We start from the raw sequence: 7435 nt of genomic DNA, 5'->3' as shown, positions 1-7435 counted from the left end.
TTCATTTGATAAAAAGTAAACGCAGTCCTTCTTCTCGCTAATCTCCTCCCAAGAGTTTGCTCTTCACCAGAGCAAATTAACTGAGGGTGAACGATGATCAAAAGAAAAACTTATGAAGAGCCAACTCCATAAATCGCTGGTGAGACTGAAACGCAGATCAGAAAAAAAGCTTTCTTTAGTCTGAGATCAGAAGCAAAAGGCCCAGATATAAGCATGAGATAACTGCTATAAATAAATGGAGAGGAAAGAGCAAGCAGAGTTCAGTCACAGTCACGAGAGGACTTGGTGGAGCTTGGCAGCTCCTCACAGCCCTCTTCCTACACCTTTCCCCTCAGGGAGAGTCGAAATCATGAGGAGCTCCCGACGTGTAACCTCCACACACCCGCCCATTCCTCCACACGCGCTACACACACACCACCACCACCCACAAACACCACACCCCCCATACAGTGCCCTCCCACACATACACAAAATACCCAACACCCCACATACACACAATACCCGCACCCACATGTAACACCCCCAGACACAACATGCCCCAAACAATACCCCATACACACCACCACACACATACCACACCACCTTCCCATACACATACATCAGCCTCCAAACACAATACCCCCCAAAACCACCTCACACAGACACAAAAATTATACAATATCTTATACAATATCTCACACACACACACAGCACCTATACTCACACACAGCATACAACACATACAAAAACACACCGCCACACACACACACCATTCTCCCTATATACATACCACTCCCACGCACATATATCACCCACACACAACATACACACACACCACAAACATGCATCCCATTCTCCCTGCATACAAACACCCCCACACACACAACACCTACACCCCCACACAACACACCAGCACACACACATGTATGCAAACACACACACCATCCCACACCCACACACCACACACACGGATTTTCTTCTTTATGAATGGGGTTAACACAAGCCCTTTGAGCTGAGCTGAAATGAACAGAGGAAATTTACATAGGAGTTAAGGAAGTCCACGCTTTAAGAAATGGTAATCTGAAAATCACTGCGGGAATATATCCTACCGAGAAAATCACTGCGGGAATATATCCTACCGAGAGAACTGCACACGTATCAAAAGACTTGTGTACAAGGTTATTAACTGTACTGTTCTTTACAGAGAAATAATTGGAAATAAGCTGCTCCTTATCCCCACAATAGAACCACGTGACTATCAAAAGAATACCATCTGACAACGCTCTTCAGGATATATTAGTGCTGAACAGTGTATATATATTATTTCTAGTGCAAGAATGGACAGGACAGAGCATATATATTTATAGTTACTGAAACTCTGGAAGGAAACACAAATTAATGAAAGTATTCTCTAAAAGGTTATTGGAGACAAAGATGGGTACATTCTGATGAATGAATTTTTTTTTAACTTTTTTTAAAATAGATTTTTTTTGATGTGTACCATTTTTAAAGTCTTTATTGAATTTGTTACAATGTTGCTTCTATTGTTTATGTTCTGATGTTTTAGCAGCAAGATATGTGGGATCTTAGCTTCCTGACCAGAGATTGAGCCCATATCCCCTGCATTGGAAGGCAGAGTCTCAACCACTGGACTGCCAGGGAAGTCCCAATGAATGACTTTTTAAGTTTCTTTTGGTTTTTCAACCATGTGAATGTATTATCTATTCAGAATATTTTATTTAAAACAATGACACTACAACTCAATAAATAAAACAAGCCAGTTTTTAAAAATGGGCAGCAAATTTGGATACTTCATCAAAAAAAAGAGATGGATAGTAACTAAGCACTAAAAAAGGATGCTCAGCATCATTAGTCATTAGAGAAATGCAAATTAAAGCCAGAATAACCCAAATAAAAACCCCAATAATACCAAGTGCTAAGAGGGATGTGGAGCAACTGGAATTCACATATTGCTTGTGAGAACACAAAACGGAACAGTCACTTTGGAAAACAGCATCAGTTTCTTAAATGTTTAATATCAGTTCATTTCAGACACTCAGTCGTGTCCAACTCTTTGCGACCCCGTGAACTGCAGCACACCAGGCTTCCCTGTCCATCACCAACGCCCAAAGCCTACTCAAATTCATGTCAATCGTGTAGGTGAAGCCATCCAACCATCTCATCCTCTGTCATCCCCTTCTCCTCCTGCCCTCAATCTTTCCCAGCATCAGGCTCTTTTCCAGTGAGCCGGTTCTTTGCATCAGGTGGCCAAAGTATTGGAGTTTCAACTTCAGCATCAGTCCTTCCAGTGTTTAATATACATTTACCATATTATCTGGGCTTCCCAGGTGGCTCAGTAGTAAAGAATCCACCTGCCAAGCAGGAGATGCAGGTTCAATCCTTGGGTCAGGAAGATCCCCTGGAGAAGGAAATGGCAACCCACTCCAATATCTTGCCTATTCATCTTTGACAAGAGCAAAGACTATCAGATAGTTCTATTCCTAATTCTACCATGAATTACCTGCAGAGTCTCTAAGTTCATGCTAAGGACTGGAATAATAATATAGAAACTAGAGAACAAAGACCAAGAATCCTTTTGTTGTTTATCCTAGAAATTAAAAAATAGAGAATTGATCCAGTCAAGGTCTTCTCAAGCAGGAAGGGCTAATGAAAGAATGTTTCCCACTCCATAAGGGCAACAGCAGAAAATTGAAATTCTGTTACTTGTATTTTTTTGATCAACATAAAATGGCCTAACAAGGAAAGGAGGAAAAAAATGAAATGTATTCTATCTATTAAATAATATATAATCATTATAATTTATCCATATTGTTTTTTTTTTAATCTATAAAGTTCATTTCCCATGCACATGTATTTTCTGTTGACTGATTGTGGACTGACAAGTGACTGCCTATTAGCCTAGCTTAGGTATTCCTGCCTGTACCATTAACATGTTGAATCCAATTTGGATCTAACAGTTTAAAGCAGAGCAGTTGCCTTTGTTCGCCTTACCTCAGTTTACAGTCATTTGCTCAAAGCGGCTAAACCAAATCCTAGAATGTCATGTGAAGTTCAATAGAATATCTTTTAGGTTTGTGCCAGTAAAATCCCTTTATGATGAAGGTGAAAACAATAAAGAATTGCAATAGAGGCCAAAAGTGCTAGGTAAAGCCTCTCATTTTATCTTACATATATGCATACACATATACACATGCACAAATATATTCTGATCATAAAAATAACGCACAAAGGCTGTAAAACATTTTAGAAAATCCTCCCCAATTCTATTTCCCAGCTATCCAATGTTAGTTTTTTGCTAAATATTCCTCTAGATTGTTTTCTATAGAACTACATGTTTATTTTAAGAGCATTGCTTATATAAAGATAATTTAAAGAAATTCAAGCCAAGATACACAGATTGGATATTAATACTTCTACCCTGATTAGAAAAAGGAAATTATGTGAGAGGATATATATAAATATCTCAAAAGAATATGTCTGAACAATTCATTAACTTTTAAAGTATTAATCTAGGGCTGTTCCCTTTGATGATTATTAAGAGAATGTACTAGAAACTGTATGTAAAAAGAGTAAAATAAAATTACAGAATCGTCTGATTCTACATAAAAATTCCTAGCAACAGTATTTCACAAAGAGTTAATACATTTAATTTATGATAGTGACAGAGTTAAGAACATGCTATCCCCCAAATATGGCACCTTGGAACACTGAATATTTCAAGCTGAAGGAATTTGAGAAATGGCAGGTGTGGGAAGGAGTCTCTGATCTTCCCTTCTCCCTGGAAGAAGGTCAAAAGACCCTCCTGTGAGACGTGATTTCTCTCTTTCCAGAGAAAAGGAGAGACACTGGGAAGAATCTGAACAAACAGGCCTCCTTGCTAAGTTGCCCTCAGTTTGGTACTCTCAGCTCTTGCCCTTTTGTCCTATCACATTTTTCTGTGACTTTGCATTCTTCATCAAAGCTAGTATAAAAACACTCAGGTTTAACTGTTTCCTGGGGGTCTTCATTTCCTTGTGAAGACTCTTGTGTCACATAAAACTTATACTGAATAAAATCTGAAAGCTTTTCTCTTGTTAATCTGTCTTTTGTTACAGAGCCCCAACAGAGAACTTAGAAGAGTAGAAGGAAAAAAAATTTTTTTCATCCCGTACAATAGAAAATATTTTACTCTGATAGAAATATTTTCTAAAAAATATAATTAAGTACATGCCCTAATGCATTTAGCCATTTGAATTAAGGGAAAACAGTGATTAATAATTAGAGGTAATTAACATCAAGATATCTTGTCTCAGTTCAGTTCAGTTCAATCGCTCAGTTGTGTCTGACTCTTTGCGACCCTATGGACTGCAGCACATCAGACCTCCCTGCCCATCACCAACCTCCAGGAGTTTTCTCAAACTCATGTCCATTGAGTTGGTGATGCTATCCAACCATCTCATCCTCTGTCGTCCCCTTCTCCTCCTGCCTTCATTCTTTCCCAGCATCAGGGTCTTTTCCAATGAGTCAGTTCTTCGCATCAGGTGGCCAAACTATTAGAGTTTCAGCTTCAACATCAGTCTTTCCAATGAATATTCAGGACTGATCTCCTTTAGGATGGACTGGTTAGATCTTGCAGTTCAAGGGACTCTCAAGAGTCTTCTCCAACCTCACAGTTCAAAAGCATCAATTCTTTGGCACTCAGCTTTCTTTACAGTCCAACTCTCACATCCATACATGACCACTGGAAAAACCATAGCCTTGACTAGACAGATCTTTGTTGGCAAAGTAATGTCTCTGCTTCTTAATATGCTGTCTAGGTTGGTCATAACTTAATTGTCTAGACCCAGCCTATTCCAGAAAGATAAAAAAACCTTTAAGATCAATGTTTTATATTACCATATCTACAATTCATTTGGGTCATAAAAATATGTTTGGCAATTAAAAATATACCCAGCCAAGGTTTGAAAGGTCAAATAATTACAACATTTAAAGTAATAAACAAACAACAAAACTACTCAGCCCCAGAAGTAGATTCCTCAAAGGCAGAGGCAACGTCTAATCTAGCTAGCAGTTTCTCTTCTTATATTTAACTCCATAGTTTTGCTAATAACTTCATGCAATTTTAGACATTATCTACTCATTTCCTACTATGTAAGAATTTTTCTTGCAGAATTTTGGAGACACTGCTGCAATAGCTTGTGACTACTAGTGTTGTTGAGAGTCTAATGCTATTCTAGTTTCTTTTGGCCTTTCTTTTTCTTTCTGGAAACTTTTAGATTCTTACTATCCCTAATGATGGAGGGTTTTTCAGTGACGTGCCTTGATATGGATCATTTTCACTTCTCATTTTCATTTGGACCTGTCATATTCTTTATTCTGGAATATGTTCCGGTATTGTGTCTGGGATGGTTAACTTTATGTGTCAGCTTGACAGGGCCACAGGGTGCCCAGATAGCTGGGTAAACATTATTCTGGGTGTGCCTGAGTGTTTCTAGATGAGATTAACATTTGAATCAGTGAGTGAAGCAATTGTCCTCCAGTGCGGGTAGGCCTCTTTCAATTCACTGAAACCCTGAATAGAAAAAAAAAAAGGCTGAGTAAGAGAGAATTCACTTTCTCTGCTAGTCTTCCATATGGGAAATCAGTCTTCTGCCTTTGGACTCAGGCTTGAACTGCAAATACACCATTGACTTTCCTGGTCTCCAGTTTACTGATTGCAGATCTGGGGATGTACTGGCCTCATAATCAATAAGTAAACTGATTCCTTATAATAAATACATTGAATTTATATAAATAGAAATATACACACCATTGATTCTGTTTCTCTGGAGAATCCAGACTGATACAATAGCTGACAATTTCTGCTGCTTTTGTTTTCTTTCTGAAATCCCTATAATCAGATACTGAATCTCCCAAACTGCTCTAGTTTTCTTTCTTTTTGTAGTTTTTTTGTTGTTGTTGCTGTTATTCTGCTTTTCAGGGATTCTTCAACTTTGTCTTTTAACCCTCTATTGAATTTTTGACTTAAGTCAACATACTTTTAATTTCAATAGCTTTTTCTTGTTCTTTATATATTCCATTGTCTTATCATTCTGTTTTCATTTCAAGGATGTGGTATCATCCCTTCTCTTTCAGAGGATGTTAGTCATTTGGAGTTTCCTTCTGTTCTTTGCATTGTCTTTATTCCTCTGGGTTCCTTTTCTCTTCTCATTTTGTCCCCATTTTTTCATGTCACAGGCTTTCGTCAAAAAGTCTGCCAGTTCATATTAAGCATGAGGTGCTAAAAGGCTGATTGAAAGCTCTAGGAACATGAATGGGGCTTGCTGAATGGTGAGTTTCACTGTAGAGTAATCAAGTGGAACTTGGACATTTTACTGGACAACCCTAAATGTCAATAGGTCTTTTTTCTTGGAACTTCTCCAAGGAAAAATTATCCAGTCTACTGAATGAGGGGTATAAATTTCCAGCATTCTGGGGACTGAGGTCGGGAGAAGGCGTGGGTTTCACTGTGCAGTGTGTAATCTTTCTCTCAATCCCACTATTTTCTGTCTGGTGCCTCATCCCTTTCGGTTGTGCCTGTCATCATCCCTGAGTCCAGAGTCTCTTTGGCCTCATCTCCTCATGGATCAAGCCTCCCATTTCCTGATGAGGTGGAGGGTGGGGGGTGCTGTGGTCTCTGGACATCAGGGGTGGGGGAGAAGTTCAAGGGGTCTACTTGCTCCTTGTGCAAACTCTCAACCAATTTTCCTATTTCATCTCACATCTTGCCCCTCCTGAAAGTACATGGTATCTCTAATTTCTGAGTCTCTTGGGTATTCCGGGCCATAAATCACTGGTGACTACCTCTGCAGAAACATAAACTTCAGTTTTCACCATCCTGATAATTCAGTTACCACTTATCCTCCACTTTAACCTTCCAAAATTCTACTGATATCGCTAATCCTCTTCGTGCTCTCTCTGGTCTATTGCCCCTGTATTACCTCTTAATGTCTTTACTGTCATTTGGGTGAGATTTTAGGAAAAAGTGTTACTATTGTTGTTGTTTAGTTGCTAAGTCATGTCAAATTCTTGCAACCCCATGGATTGTAGCCTGCCAGGCTCTTCTGTCCATGGGATTTCCCAGGCAAGAATACTGGAATGAGTTGCCATTTCCTTCTCCAGGGCATCTTCCTGGCCCAGGGATTGAAACCATGTCTCTTGCATTGACAGGTGGATTCAGCCACCAGGGGAGACCCAGCAAAAAGCATAGCTTAACTTAAAACACATGTTGCAATAGATCCTTTACATTAAGTATAGAGAACAAAACGCAAAAACACCATTCTTCCAAGCCCTCCTTTCTCCCAAGGCAGTATCTGTCTGTGGTCTGGTATACACACCCTCCCCAAGTTAATTCTTGATGATTATACATACACAAACTATTTGATTGTTCTGTATTTTTTTGTTCTAGCCTTGGTTT

Source organism: Odocoileus virginianus, chromosome 13 (assembly GCF_023699985.2).
Source record: "Odocoileus virginianus isolate 20LAN1187 ecotype Illinois chromosome 13, Ovbor_1.2, whole genome shotgun sequence".
Classification (NCBI taxonomy): Eukaryota; Metazoa; Chordata; class Mammalia; order Artiodactyla; family Cervidae; genus Odocoileus; species Odocoileus virginianus.
Note: the sequence above shows the minus strand (reverse complement) of the source record.